Here is a 7089-nt window from a genome sequence, read left to right as displayed (position 1 = left end):
ACTTTTACTTTTGAATTATAGACCACGTTACAGGAGACACCACGGGGAGGTTGTCTTAGTTATCTCCCAAAAATGTGTTTTTTGGTCGATTTAAGGTCAAGTTTCGTCATGTTATTTGCCGATGAGCGGCTCCGTCGTTGTCATTTTAGTTATTTTATATTATTGTGTTGACAAAAATTCATCTGTCCTAATTTTGACACTCTTATAACTTCAAAAGTAACGAGATCACATAATATAAAAACAATGCAAAAATTAAAATAAAAAAAATTAAATAAATCCTATAGGCTATAAGACGTTGAGTGGATCTCTTTAAAAAAATCGTCCTGTACTTCTAAATTGGCGATAAAAGTTTCAAGAAAACTTCTGGGCCGCCACTCATACGTCCATCGAAAACTGCGGGCCGCAATTCACTGGTCTCCGACATCGTAAACAACACCTCGGGCCGCAACTCACCTACAGCCTAAAAACCAACACTTAATCTGAATCCAAAAAACAACAGTCCTCTTCATAATTTGCAGGTAGTTGGACCTTATACACTCATAGTTAACCTTCGGTCGGTAATATAATGCGGGCGATAAAATAACGAGATAACGACAGTGATTTTGTCGTGTCAGAATCATTAAGTGTCTTAACTCATTTATCTACTATAATCAGTTACACGATTTAGTCGTCTATGATATCATGTAATAAATACAATATTATGATACCAACCATTGGGTCCTAACCTAACATAACACAGATCGACGTTACCAACTGATAGTTTTTAGTGTCTGTTCGTTTCTCACATCTGGTACACCGTGTTTTGAACACACATCAGAGTAAAACCAATACCTTCTCGCTTTGCATCGAAGCTAAAACATTTTTCTGGATTTTTGTGTAAAAGACATCAAAAGTGGTCAAATTGTATGTTTTTTGGGTCGGTGATTTCGAATTTAATATCAGCTCTCAATTTTAATCAGCCAGAAAGAACTAAAGTAAAAAAAAAAAAAATTGAATTTGTGTAAACTTAAAGTCAAAAGTGGTATTTGAGCACAAAACTTAATAGTATCATTCTGCATAGATAAACATAAAATTGTTTTAATTATTTGATAAATTTTTTTTAAAGATTTTAGGTGTTTTTGTTAAAATATACGCAATCTGCGAAAACACAGTTTTCCGGCAATTAAAAAAAAACTGCAGTGCCGAAATTTTTTTCCGTTTAATATGCTATGAATACATATGAGTTCTAACTACTGACAAATTTTCAACTTAAAGGTCTTAAAATAACGGCTAAAAAACTAAAAAAAACTTGAACCCCCTCTAAAAGAATTGGGAAATGGGTTTAATTTAAATTTGATACAACTGACGTGCGCGGGCATACCAAATAAATATTTCTTATAAATTTCAAATCGATCCGAATCTTTTTCTTGAAATTATAGCCAATAAAAGTTCTAACTTAAAAACTCGTACGGTTTTTTTTTTGTTTTTTCAAATTTCGTTTGTGAAGAAGTAAACTTTTTCAACTTTTACCCTCCCCCAAAGTAGCAACTTTATGAAATTTGTGATTTATAGAGTTGCTATTCGACGGAATTGGTCCATTATTAAAAAAGTTACAGTGTATACAGATAAAAAAAAACACACATCAGAATAAAACCAATACCTTCTCGCTTTGCATCGAAGCTAAAACCAGTACAAAGGGATCGGGGACTAGTGGGGACGAAGCGTAGTGGGGTCGGGGCATAGTGGGGACAAGGAAGTTACAGGTTTACAGGAATTTTTAAATCTGAGATTGACAAAATTACTTTCGAATAAACGCTTCGATGATAAACAGTAGTTAGTATTTTCAAGCCAGTACAGTCCTAACCAAGCACAGTGTAAACCAGCAAAGTAAGAAATTATTAAATTGAGGTGCTACAAATAAGCATCAATGCGTTTATTTAAAAGTGATTTTATCCGAGAGAACTTGTACAGTAGAGTATATGTATAATAGAATGAATGCATCGAGGCGAAGGAGAGCTCTACAGGAATTGTTATAAATTAAAGTGAATAAAATCACTAGGGACACGATAAATTTCTAGTTGGAAGAGCTAAATAAATAATTGGGCCAACTAAATGTTTACAAGAACAAATTTGTATGAAGTTATTTCAACTACAAATTTACTGTAACCGTAATCCCTATAATAGCCAAACTTTTAGTTAGAGTAAGTGTTTATTAAGCCAGTCTAACTAGAAATGATTTGTACCTTAAATTAACCATAGTCTTAGTTCGATCAACTTTGTTTTTTTGAAAGAGTTACTAGTTCACTTATTTTTATAGCGATCACACGGTAAACCTTGTGCCCATTATATTTTGTTATTTGAACGGGTTTCTTTATAAGAAACTTATTCATCAATAATTTTCTGATTTAAATCTCTGTATCAAAATTTTTTTTTTGCTTGCAAAATATTTATTCTACGCTAGTGTTTTTTAGACACATGGTTATTCTGTTTTTTTTTACAAATAACATTGCCTTTTGCGCCATACTTTAATAAAATTGGTTCTATATAATATAAATTACATTTTTTATATAATGTATATTATATGCCTTTATATTTTTTTCTACACATTATGTGATCCAAAATTAATTAATTGTAAATTAAAAAAAAAAAAAAAATTAACAAATTTTTTAAAAAAAAATAGTTTCTTATCCTTATTGAATTATTTGTATAGGTTCAATATATAGTATACATTATTTATTTTTACTATTGAATTGTAGACCAGGTCCCTACACAGAAAAATGTACATAGTGTGGCATAATTAAACCGTGGAAAAAACGGAACATGATAAATATCTTTTTGGAGGAACTGAATAAATAATTTGGCCAAATAAATGTTTATAAACATTAAAAAATTGTATTTAGTTATTTTAACCACAAATTTACTGTACCCTTAATCCATATAGGTAATAACCATATTTTAGTTGGATCAAGTTTTTATTAAATCAGTCCCACTAGAAGTGTTTTGTTCATTACTTGTTTAAACCATAATATTGAACATAATTTTGTAAATAATGTAAAGGCCCCTGTCGGTAAAACCCAAATAATACACCCTATTGTACATAATCCCAACATGCATTAATCATACGCGAAAATAACTCAACAATCTTACTATAATAACAATACTCAAACCCAAAATACAACTAATGCTGACAAAGATTTTACTAAAAATCTTTCTTCATTTCGGTCTGGTCTCAAATCATCAATCAACTATATAATATACTTGTTAACAACAGTAATAATTAAAATTGTTTCAAAAGATGTCTAATGATTGAATCTTAATAAAACTTATCTTAAAGTACTTCTTTAGAATGCTAATGGACTTCAATAACATAAAAATTAGTTACAAACTATATTAAACGACAATATTATTGATATAGCTCTAATTAGTGAAACACACTTTACTGAAAAATCACACATTAACTTATACAACTATACTTCATACAAAACTAATCATCCTGACGGCTCATCTCACGCTGGTACTTCTATTTTAATATCAAATACCATACAACACAACAAAATCAGACCGTACCAAAAACAACACATTCAAGCGTCAAGCGTGTCAGTAAATATTAATAATGTTCCAATTACTATTTCGGCTGTCTATTGTCCTTCTCGTTATAATATACGTCAAGTTGATTTTCAAAAATGTTTCGACACTTACGGGTTTGTATATGAATATGCCCAACTAAATATTTACAGGAACAAATTTTTATTTATTTATTTCGTTTACAAATTTTGTTTTACCCCTAATCCCTATAATATCCAAACTTTTAGTTGGACCCAGTTTTTATTGAGTCGGTCCAACTAGAAATGTTTTGTACCCTGTAAGTTTATTTAAACTAAATTTTTATTTTTGGAAGAGTTACCGATTTACTTAAATTTATCGCGATCACACTGTAAATCTTGTGCCCAATATATTTTGTTTTTTGAAGGGGTTTCTTTATAAGAAAATTATTTATCAATACATTTTTGATTTAATGCTCTGTATATTAATATTAGAAATATTTGGAATTTATTGAAATTTTTTATAAAAAAAATTTCAATAAATTTCTGAATTAATGCTGTATAATAATATAATTAACATTTTGACTTATTTGATACTAATGATATTTGGAATATTGGACAATAATTTTATACAACACTAACCAAAATCGTTTTTTTGTTTGAAAAATATTTATTTGGCGCTAGTGTTTTTTAGAAACATGAACGTTCTGTTATTTTACAAATAACATTGCCTTTGCGTCATATTTTAATAAAACTGTACAAATATAGTATAAATTACATTTGTAAATAATGTACACTATATCCCTGTATATTTTATTCTACACATAATGTTATCCAAGTTAATTAATTGTAAAAGTTTTTATAAACAACGGTCTTACTTTTTCTATGGTTTAATATAGGGACACGATAAACTTCTAGTTGGAAGAACTAAATAATGATTTGGCCCAACTAAATATTTACAGGTACAATTTTTTATTGAGATATATCTAACATTTTGACTTATTTGGTACTCATTTGGTGATAATATTATATTAGGGATATTTGGAATATTGGACAATTATTGCAAAAATTTATTTTATACAACGCTAATCAAAATTGTTTTTTTGACTGCGAAATATTTTTTCGGCGCTACTTAGTGTATTTTTATACACATGAACGTTCTGTTTTCTTACAAATAACATTGCCATTTGCGTCATACTTAAACAAAACTGTATAAGTATAGTATAAATTACATTTGTTAAATAATGTATATTATATCCCTTTATATTTTATTTTACACATAATGTAATCCAAATTAATTAATTGCAAATGTTAAAAAAAAAAAATTAACAATTGAAATTATTTAAATAAAATTCTAATTACTATTTCGGCAGTCTATTGTCCTCCTCGTTATAATATACGTCAAGCTGATTTTTAAAAATTATTCGACCCATTAAGTCATTTATATGTAGCTGGTGGAGACTTGAACTCAAAACATTTTTTATGGGATGTAACTGGAATAACCAAAAAGGAAAATTCCTACGTTCATTAATTACCAATATCCAATATAAAGTCCAACTTAAGGGTCAACTCATGCCAATAGGCATCCCGATATTTTTGGTGCCTAATACCCAGTTTGGATTTCGTGCCAGTCACTCTACAATTCACCAAATCCATAGATTGACAGATACGATCGCTACAGCATTTTAAAACAAGCAATATTTTACTGGCTTATTTCGTAATGTCGCACAAGCGTTTGATAGATTTGGCCCAGTGGTCTACTTTACAAACTGAAAAAATATTTCCAGTCCCTATATGTATCCCTTAAAATAAAACTATACTTTCAAGACGGAAAATTTATAGTCAAAAAAATTTGTGCTTATTCACCTTGCTTTTCTAACACGCTACTAGCTACTTTTGTTGACGATACAGCTATATTAATTTGTCACAAAAATAGAAGCGACGTGGCTCACTATTTACAACACGATAAACATCTGTGAAACATGGTTTAGGAATTGAAAAATAAAAATAAATCCAGTCACGTTACCTTTGCTCTCCGTCCTGAAACATGTCCTGCTGCAATACTCAACAACATAGTTATCACTACTCTAATAGAGACAAAATATCTTGGTTTAATACCAGACAAACGTCTAACCTGGGGACCTCACATCAAAAAATAAATGAAAAAATCAAATATTATTATATTGCATCTTTTTTGCCGGATTCTTAAATCCAAGCTGCCACTAAAAACTAAATTACTTATACATCAACAGTAAGACCAATACATGCGTTCCCAAATATATCACTACGAATGGTCACAAATGCCCCAAGGGGTACCAAACGTTACTGGAATAGAGACCTACTAACATAAAATAAAAAACTGAATAACATTACCACACTTTACATATACAGTTGTTACCAATGGATGGCTTCCCTTTCAAGGCATTCAAGCTTTGTAATATAACTTAGAAAAAAAACTTACTGTACATATTTTTGTATAGCTTGTTTTTTTTTGCAAAATAAAAAAAAGAATTTTTTGGTGTCTGCTAAAAATGTTTAAATGATATTGTATTGTTAACAAGTTTATAATTATAAATTAATACAATTTTTCAACTACTACATACTTTCATGCCATTTTAAAGAAATTCGTTTTTCAAAGTGCTTATAATTTCTGAATTCTTTTTTTTACTAACACCATAAAAATGTATAAAGCTTAATCTGTGTAATGAGTTACATTACATTATATTTATGGTTTTTTCCCTTTAGATCGAAGTCTTTCACAATAAAAACTTACGGGGACGGTAGTTTGTTCTGATAGAGATACGAGAGTACTTATTTATTAGCGTATAATTAGCTATTGCTCATTTTCACACCGTAAGTGAAACTGTATTAAATGGTGGTTCAATATTATAAAATAATAATAATGTCAATTGTCACTTTTATTCTATTAAAACCATTTGCTACTATTACAGAAATAAAATAATTATTTAATGAACAAAAATCTAAATATTCATTTTACTTCGAATGTTAACACAAAAAAATTTAATGACTGCTATAGCATGCTATTGATACAGTGAATGCATTATTTAACAATCAGTTCTGTTTTCGGTTTATTCGATTTTAACCATAATGGGATTTGTAATTTTCTACTTTTGACCAACTAAAGTACCAACCACATACGTTTTAAAAATTATAGATATATTAATCGAGTAGGTTAGTTTACGGGGAAAAAATTATTGTGACTTTAGACTAGAAAAAATCTTGACAAAACCACTACGGTAAATTTACGAACAGTCGGTATAATTTGGCAAAAAATGTCATAAACAATATTATTACAAATCAATAACTCAGTACATAATAAACATTACATAGACTCAAATTATTCTTGTATTCAATGGTCAAAATATATTATTGTATTCAATAAAATAACTATATTACACTCGGTTTATATTTATTTAAATTATAATTTTATAATTGTGAATGTTGTTATTATATTTAACATTTTCCTGATTGTCATTAGTCTAAACATTCGGACTTCTTACTGTAAACATTAGCTATAAACATTAAACTAATCGCAAACTGACCCTAC

The sequence above is a fragment of the Adelges cooleyi genome, unplaced genomic scaffold (assembly GCF_023614345.1).
Source record: "Adelges cooleyi isolate 19-005CV unplaced genomic scaffold, UGA_ACOO_1.1 ACOO_flye_CR_arks_rails_tigmint_CR_PRNA_186, whole genome shotgun sequence".
NCBI classification, from domain to species: Eukaryota; Metazoa; Arthropoda; class Insecta; order Hemiptera; family Adelgidae; genus Adelges; species Adelges cooleyi.
This window is presented reverse-complemented; position numbering follows the sequence as displayed.